The sequence below is a fragment of the Narcine bancroftii genome, chromosome 2 (genome assembly GCF_036971445.1).
Source record: "Narcine bancroftii isolate sNarBan1 chromosome 2, sNarBan1.hap1, whole genome shotgun sequence".
In the NCBI taxonomy this organism is placed as follows: Eukaryota; Metazoa; Chordata; class Chondrichthyes; order Torpediniformes; family Narcinidae; genus Narcine; species Narcine bancroftii.
The window spans coordinates 352,752,838-352,758,897 of NC_091470.1; the positions used below are offsets into that span (position 1 = coordinate 352,752,838).

General features: G+C 42.6%; 1 protein-coding gene across 6 annotated transcripts in view; it reads right to left on the reverse strand.

Annotated features, from left to right (window-relative positions):
- dennd3a (DENN/MADD domain containing 3a) overlaps positions 1–6,053 on the reverse strand; it is a 176,842-nt gene extending 170,789 nt beyond the window's left edge. For all 6 annotated transcript variants that reach the window (XM_069922317.1, XM_069922315.1, XM_069922320.1 and 3 more), the window contains exon 1: positions 5,898–6,053. The gene's annotated coding sequence lies outside the window, so the exon portion shown is untranslated. The remainder of the gene's footprint in view (positions 1–5,897) is intronic.
- Between the last annotated feature and the right edge of the window lie 7 nt (positions 6,054–6,060).

The window sequence follows — 6,060 nt, forward strand, 5'->3', positions numbered from 1 at the left end:
GGAGAGGATGGATTTCCATCTGAGTTTGATAGACAATTCAATGGAAACACAGGCCCTCCCAGAGTTATTCTCAACCATGATTATGAGTGTTACCAAAAAAGAATATGGACACAAAAAAACCTTTGTCATACAGACCAATATCCCTGTTAAATGCTGATTATAGGATATTAGCGAAAGCAATGGCTAATAGATTAGGACAATACTTGCCAAAACTGTATTTATGGACCAAGCAGGATTTGTTAAAGGAAGACATTCCTCAAATAGTCTAAGAAGATTATTTAATATAATACACATGGCTAAATCTGAATGAAATCCAAGTATTACAGTCTCTCTAGACACAGAAAAAGCATTTGACCGTTTAGAATGGCTTTTATTTAAATCACTGGAAACATTTGGTATAGGCAGAACATTATAAATTGGATAAAAACTTTATACCATAAACCACATGCTAAAATAATAGCAAATAATTAGATGTCGGTTGTGTTCCCCTTGAGTAGACACAGATGCCGCCTGTCCCCAGCGCACTTTATTTTAGCAATTGAACCACTGGCAGAGATAATAAGAAGGGATCTGGATATAAAGAGCTTCAAAGACAGGCAAGAACACCACAAAATCAGTCTATTGTGCTATTTGCACTTTTCAGAATTGGCTAAATCTTTGGAAAAATTACAAGGAACACAAGAAAAATATGGAAGAATATCAGGCTACAAATAAATAAGGATAAAAGTGAGATAATGCCGTTAATAAATTTTGAATATGAAAGATACCAAAAAGGAAGTTGATTTAAATGGATGGAATAAAATATCTTGTAATAGCAACTGACAATAACTTGCAAAATTTGTACAAACTAAATTATGTTCCTCTTCTTGGGAAGTTAGAAATAGACATCCAGAAATGGGAGAGGCTTACTGATTACTTTGACAGGAAGGGTTAACTGCATCAAAATGAAAGTGATGCCAAGACTGCAATACCTTTTTCCAATCGCTGCCTATTCGATTACCTAAAAACTATTTCAAGCTACTAAACAACCATATTATACAGTTCCTATAGAATAATAAGGTACCAAGAATTCCATAAGCACCAAAGCCTAGTGAACTTTTATTAATGTTAACTTCTGTGCACCGTATAAGCATTGCCTGCAACCAGTGAGATTGGACCGTGAACCAAAGAACTTTGCTGAACTTACACACACATGCGCTTCAAATTTGAAGGGGGTTAAGTGAGTCAATAGAGGTAAGTTAAAGTTTGATTCTATTTTCATGTTCAAAGATAATTAAAAGCAACTTTTGTTTAAGTAACCCTTTGCCGTGGTGCATATCTATTGCTGCTGGGTTTTGGGGTCCTCTGGACTCGTAATATTTTATGGGGCTTGTCTGTTCAAGATTTGAAAATTGGAGTTTTTGTGATTTATTAGTTAATTGAGGTTTTTTTAAAGCTAATTTACAGTTTGTGCGGAAAAACAGCAGCAATGGAGATTGATACATTTTTGTCTCAACCATCACCTGCAGAGCTGCAGACTGAGAGAAAAGAAGAACTGATGGTTATTTCTAAGGCATTAAAACTGACTGAAGTCAAACATTGGTTGAGGAAAATACAAATACAGAGGACTATAGTGAAATATTATATAAGTGAGGGAAATTTGTTGAGAAAGAAAATTTTCCAGAGAATAGATATTTTGAATTGTAATTGGAGAAATTGAGGGTGGAAGAAGAAAGAGAGAAATAAAGGGTGTTAGAGACTGAAAAACAAAGGATATATGAGGCAGAGAAAGTTTAAAAATTGAGAAAATTTGAGTTAGAGGTAGCTGAAAGAGACAGTTTCAATTAGAGAAGTTAAAAATTGAGATGGAGGGAAGTAGGAGGATTGAGGCTGTAATTCCTGGGGAGAGGTGTTTGGCTAGTAGAGAGGTAAATCTAGTTCCACCTTTTGATGAGGGAGATATAGATACATACTTTCAGCTTTTTGAAAAGGTTGGTGAGAGCTCAAGATGGCCAAAAGAAAAGTGGCCTCTAATGCTCCAAAATTTATTGAAGGGAAAAAAACACAAATTGCATACTCTAGCGTGACTGCAGAACACATGGCAAATTATGATAGTTAAACAAGTATTGAAAGCTTATGAGTTGGTTCCAGAAGAATAAAGACAAAAATGTAGGAGTTTGATGAAAACATGGAATCAATTTTATATGGATTTTGCTCTAAAGAAATCTGTATTTTTAGACTGTGGGGCATCTCAAAAGGAATAAATAATGATTTTGACAGATTGAGAGAATTGATATTAATAGAGGAAATTAAAAGGTTTGTCCCAAAGGAAATTAAATTATACCTGGATGAGAGACATGGGGACATGGCAACAGATGGCTAGATGAATTTGCTCTGATTCACAAAAACATATTCCAGAATAGCAGGCACTTTCAGAGAGTTAATGTGGAACAGATTAATAAACCTGTTCAGAAGGTTAATGTGGAGCAGGATAGTAAGCTTGAAATTAAGTCTGGAGAAAATGATAAGAGAAAACATTAAGGTAAGGTGGGAAAGGACAGAACCTCTGGATTTGTATGTCATTTATGTAAGAAAGCTGGTCATGTGATTGCAAATTGTCTAGTGCTGAAAAAGAAATGAGAAAAGGAAGTTTTACCAAAAGCATGTATTCAGAGAGTTGAATTTAAGGAGAGCAGATGTTCCAAACCTGGTAAGGAGATCATGGATGTTTTCAAACCTTTTGTGTTTCAGTAAAAGGAGGGAGAACCACAGGTTCCAGTCAAAATTCTTTGAAATACTGGGGCTGGTCAGTCACTGTTGTTAGAAAGTGTTTTAACTCTGGATCAAAGGACTGACACAGGGGAAACAACTTTGATTAAAGTTGTTGGAGGTGAGGTGGAGTCAATATCTCTTCACAATATTGTGCTAAATTCAGAATTAGTTAAAGGACCAGTTGTAGTAGGAGTAATTTCAAAGTTACCCATGCAGGGTGTCTCATTTTGATAAGGAAATGATTTGGCAGAGGATAAAGTTGGGTAAGTTTTAAGATTAACAAATCAACCTAGTAAGGATGAGGTTAGAGACGATTGTGAGATATATCCTGCATGTGCTGTAACAAGGTCTGTGACTAAGAAAATGATGTGAGCTGAAGAAGATCCAGTTGATGGAGACTTTCTCAGTATTTCTGAAGTACTTTTGAAAGAGCAGGGTCATTGTGAGAGTTAAGGAATTCAGTGTCAAGGAACAAGTTAATTCAGCAACAGAAAATAGATACAGATCTTGTTGTCTTAAGGGACAAAGTACTAAATGAACAGGAGATGAAAGAAATGGCTTGTGGATACTACTTGAAAGGTGAATTGTTGATGAGAAAGTGGAGACCTCTTGATATTCCTGCTAATGAAGAGTGGGGTGGGGGGGGGATGATTCATCAGGTGGTTGTTCCTAAAAATTACTGGAAGGAAATATTAAATCTAGCCCACAGTACACCTTTGGGTGGTCATCTTGGTGTAAAGAAAACCATGAATAAGATTTTGAGACAATTTTTCTGGCCTGGTTTGAGGAAGGATGTGGTAAATTGGTGCCAGACATGTCATTTTGTCAGGTTGTGGGGAAACCTAACCAGGATCCTCCAGTGGCTCCATTACAACCTATTCCTGTTGTTGGGGAATCTTTCACTAGGGTTATTGTAGATTGTGTAAGAAAGAATATTTCAGCTTTTGTAACTCCATCTGGTTTATACGAGTATAATGTGTTACCTTTTGGCATGAAAAATGCCCCCGCAACATTCCAAAGGGTGATTAATTCAGTAATCCAAGGGTTAACACATACAGATGCTTATATTGATGACTTGGTCACAAAAAGTGACAGATGGGAAGAACATCTCAGGGAAATGGACAAATTGTTTGCAAGATTATCCAAAGCAAACTTAACTGCTAATTTAGCAGAGTCAATTTGAAAATGGCACAGTAACATACTTGGGTTATGTAGTTGGCCATGGCAAACTTGCACCTATTCAAGCTAAGGTGAATGCAATTTCTGAGTTTCCTATTACCAATGGCAAGAAAGCAATGAGGTGGTTTTAAGAATGATAGGATATTATAGGAAATTTTTCTGAGGTTGCTCTTCCTTTAACCAACCTTTTGAAGAGAGGGGAGAAATTTGTGTGGACTAAAGGTTGTCAGACAGCTTTGGAAATTTTAAAGGAGATGCTGTGCTAATTCTGATTCTGACAAACCATTTTCTTTAGCAGTGGATGCCAGTGAGGGAGCAGTAGGTGCAGTTTTATTGCAAAAACAATGAAATTAACCATTCATTTGCCTACCTTTCAAAAAAAATTCAATGTTCATCATAGGAACTATTTCACTAGTGAAAAAGAACTGTTGTCTATCGTATTTACTCTGCAGAATTTTGACGTATATCTTGGTATCTCTCATTAACCAATTGTGATATTCACTGACCACAATCCTCTAGTTTTTTTGAATAAAATGAAGAATAAAAACAGTGATTGTTAAACTGGAGTTTAATATTACAAGAATATAATCTGCAAATTAATATCAGGTGTAAATAATGTGATAACACTGTCAAATTTATCTTGTATTAAAACTCTCAAAATTGGGTTGCTGTTAACATGTTATATTGTGTATTGTTATCTCTTTAGTGATGTTTAAGACAGTTTAGTATTAACTGAATTTTAACTCCAGTTAAAATTCATTAAAAGGGGAAGGTGTGACAGAGTATATAGAGTTTAGGAGATAAATTGGGAAGGTTGGTTAGAGCAGGTCACACACAAACACTTTAAAACACTGAATTTTTTGCAGGAGGCTCAGACTCATGATGGACTGTTATTTGTCACAAATCTAACAGGCTGTAGCAGCTTTTTCTGGAAAAGAGCATTTACTGTCTGGAAGATCATGTGATCTTTGCAGCCAGAGAGCAGGGGAAAAAACAGGCTTTGCTCTCAGAGATGGAAGGAGTGAGAGAGGAGAGACACGGTCATAGGTTCCAGAGGGACAAGCTGGCAAGCTTTGGGAGACAGCCTGGCCAAAGCAGAGGACTGGCTGTTCAATGTTTCCCTTGGAATAGGAGAAACAGAAAGGAACAGCCTTTAGAAACCAAATGACCAAGCTCCTACCCCACATGGCGCCAGGAGAATGGAGACCCCCACATGGTGCCAGGAGAATGGAGACCCCCACATGGCGCCAGGACAATGGAGACCCCCCTCTCTCCCCCCACCCCCCCGCCCCTCCCCCTCTCCCCTCCCCCTCCCTTCCTTCCCTCCCTCCCCCTTCCCTCGCTCCGCCTTCCCCTCCCCCCTCCTCCCCCCTCCTCCCCCCCCCTCTCCCCTCCCTCCCTCCCTCCCCCCCTCCCTCCCTCCCTCCCTCCCCCCCTCCCTCTCCCCCTCCCCCTCCCCCTCCCCCCCCTCCCCCTCCCCCCCCTCCCCCCCTCCCCCCCTCCCCCCCCCTCCCTCTCCCCCTCCCCCTCCCCCTCTCTCCCCCCCCCTCTCCCCCCCTCTCCCCCCCCCTCTCCCCCCCCTCCCCCCCTCTCCCCCCCCCTCTCCCCCCCCTCCCCCCCTCTCCCCCCCTCTCCCCCCTCCCCCCCCCTCTCCCCCCCTCCCCCCCCTCTCCCTCTCCCCCCCTCCCCCCCTCTCCCCCCCCTCTCCCTCTCCCCCCCTCCCCCCCCCTCTCCCTCTCCCCCCCTCCCCCCCCTCTCCCTCTCCCTCCCCCCCCCTCTCCCTCTCCCTCTCCCCCCCTCCCCCCCTCTCCCTCTCCCTCTCCCCCCTCCCCCCCCTCTCCCTCTCCCTCCCTCCCCCCCCCTCCCCCCCCTCCCCCCCCCTCCCCCCCCTCCCCCCCCCTCCCCCCCCCCTCTCCCTCTCCTCTCCCCCCCCTCTCCCTCTCCCTCTCCCCTAGTGAAATACTCACCCACACTCAGCCCCTTCCAGGAGCCAAAGGTCCCCCCCCCTTTGGCGGGGGAATGTGCGCAAGAAAGGGGAGTGCGGTTGCTGGAGCCGGCGTCGAGGAGGAGCCGCTTCCACGGCAGGTCGGCGGGCCGAGGGCGACGTCGGCCACGCATGGAGCAGCTGGA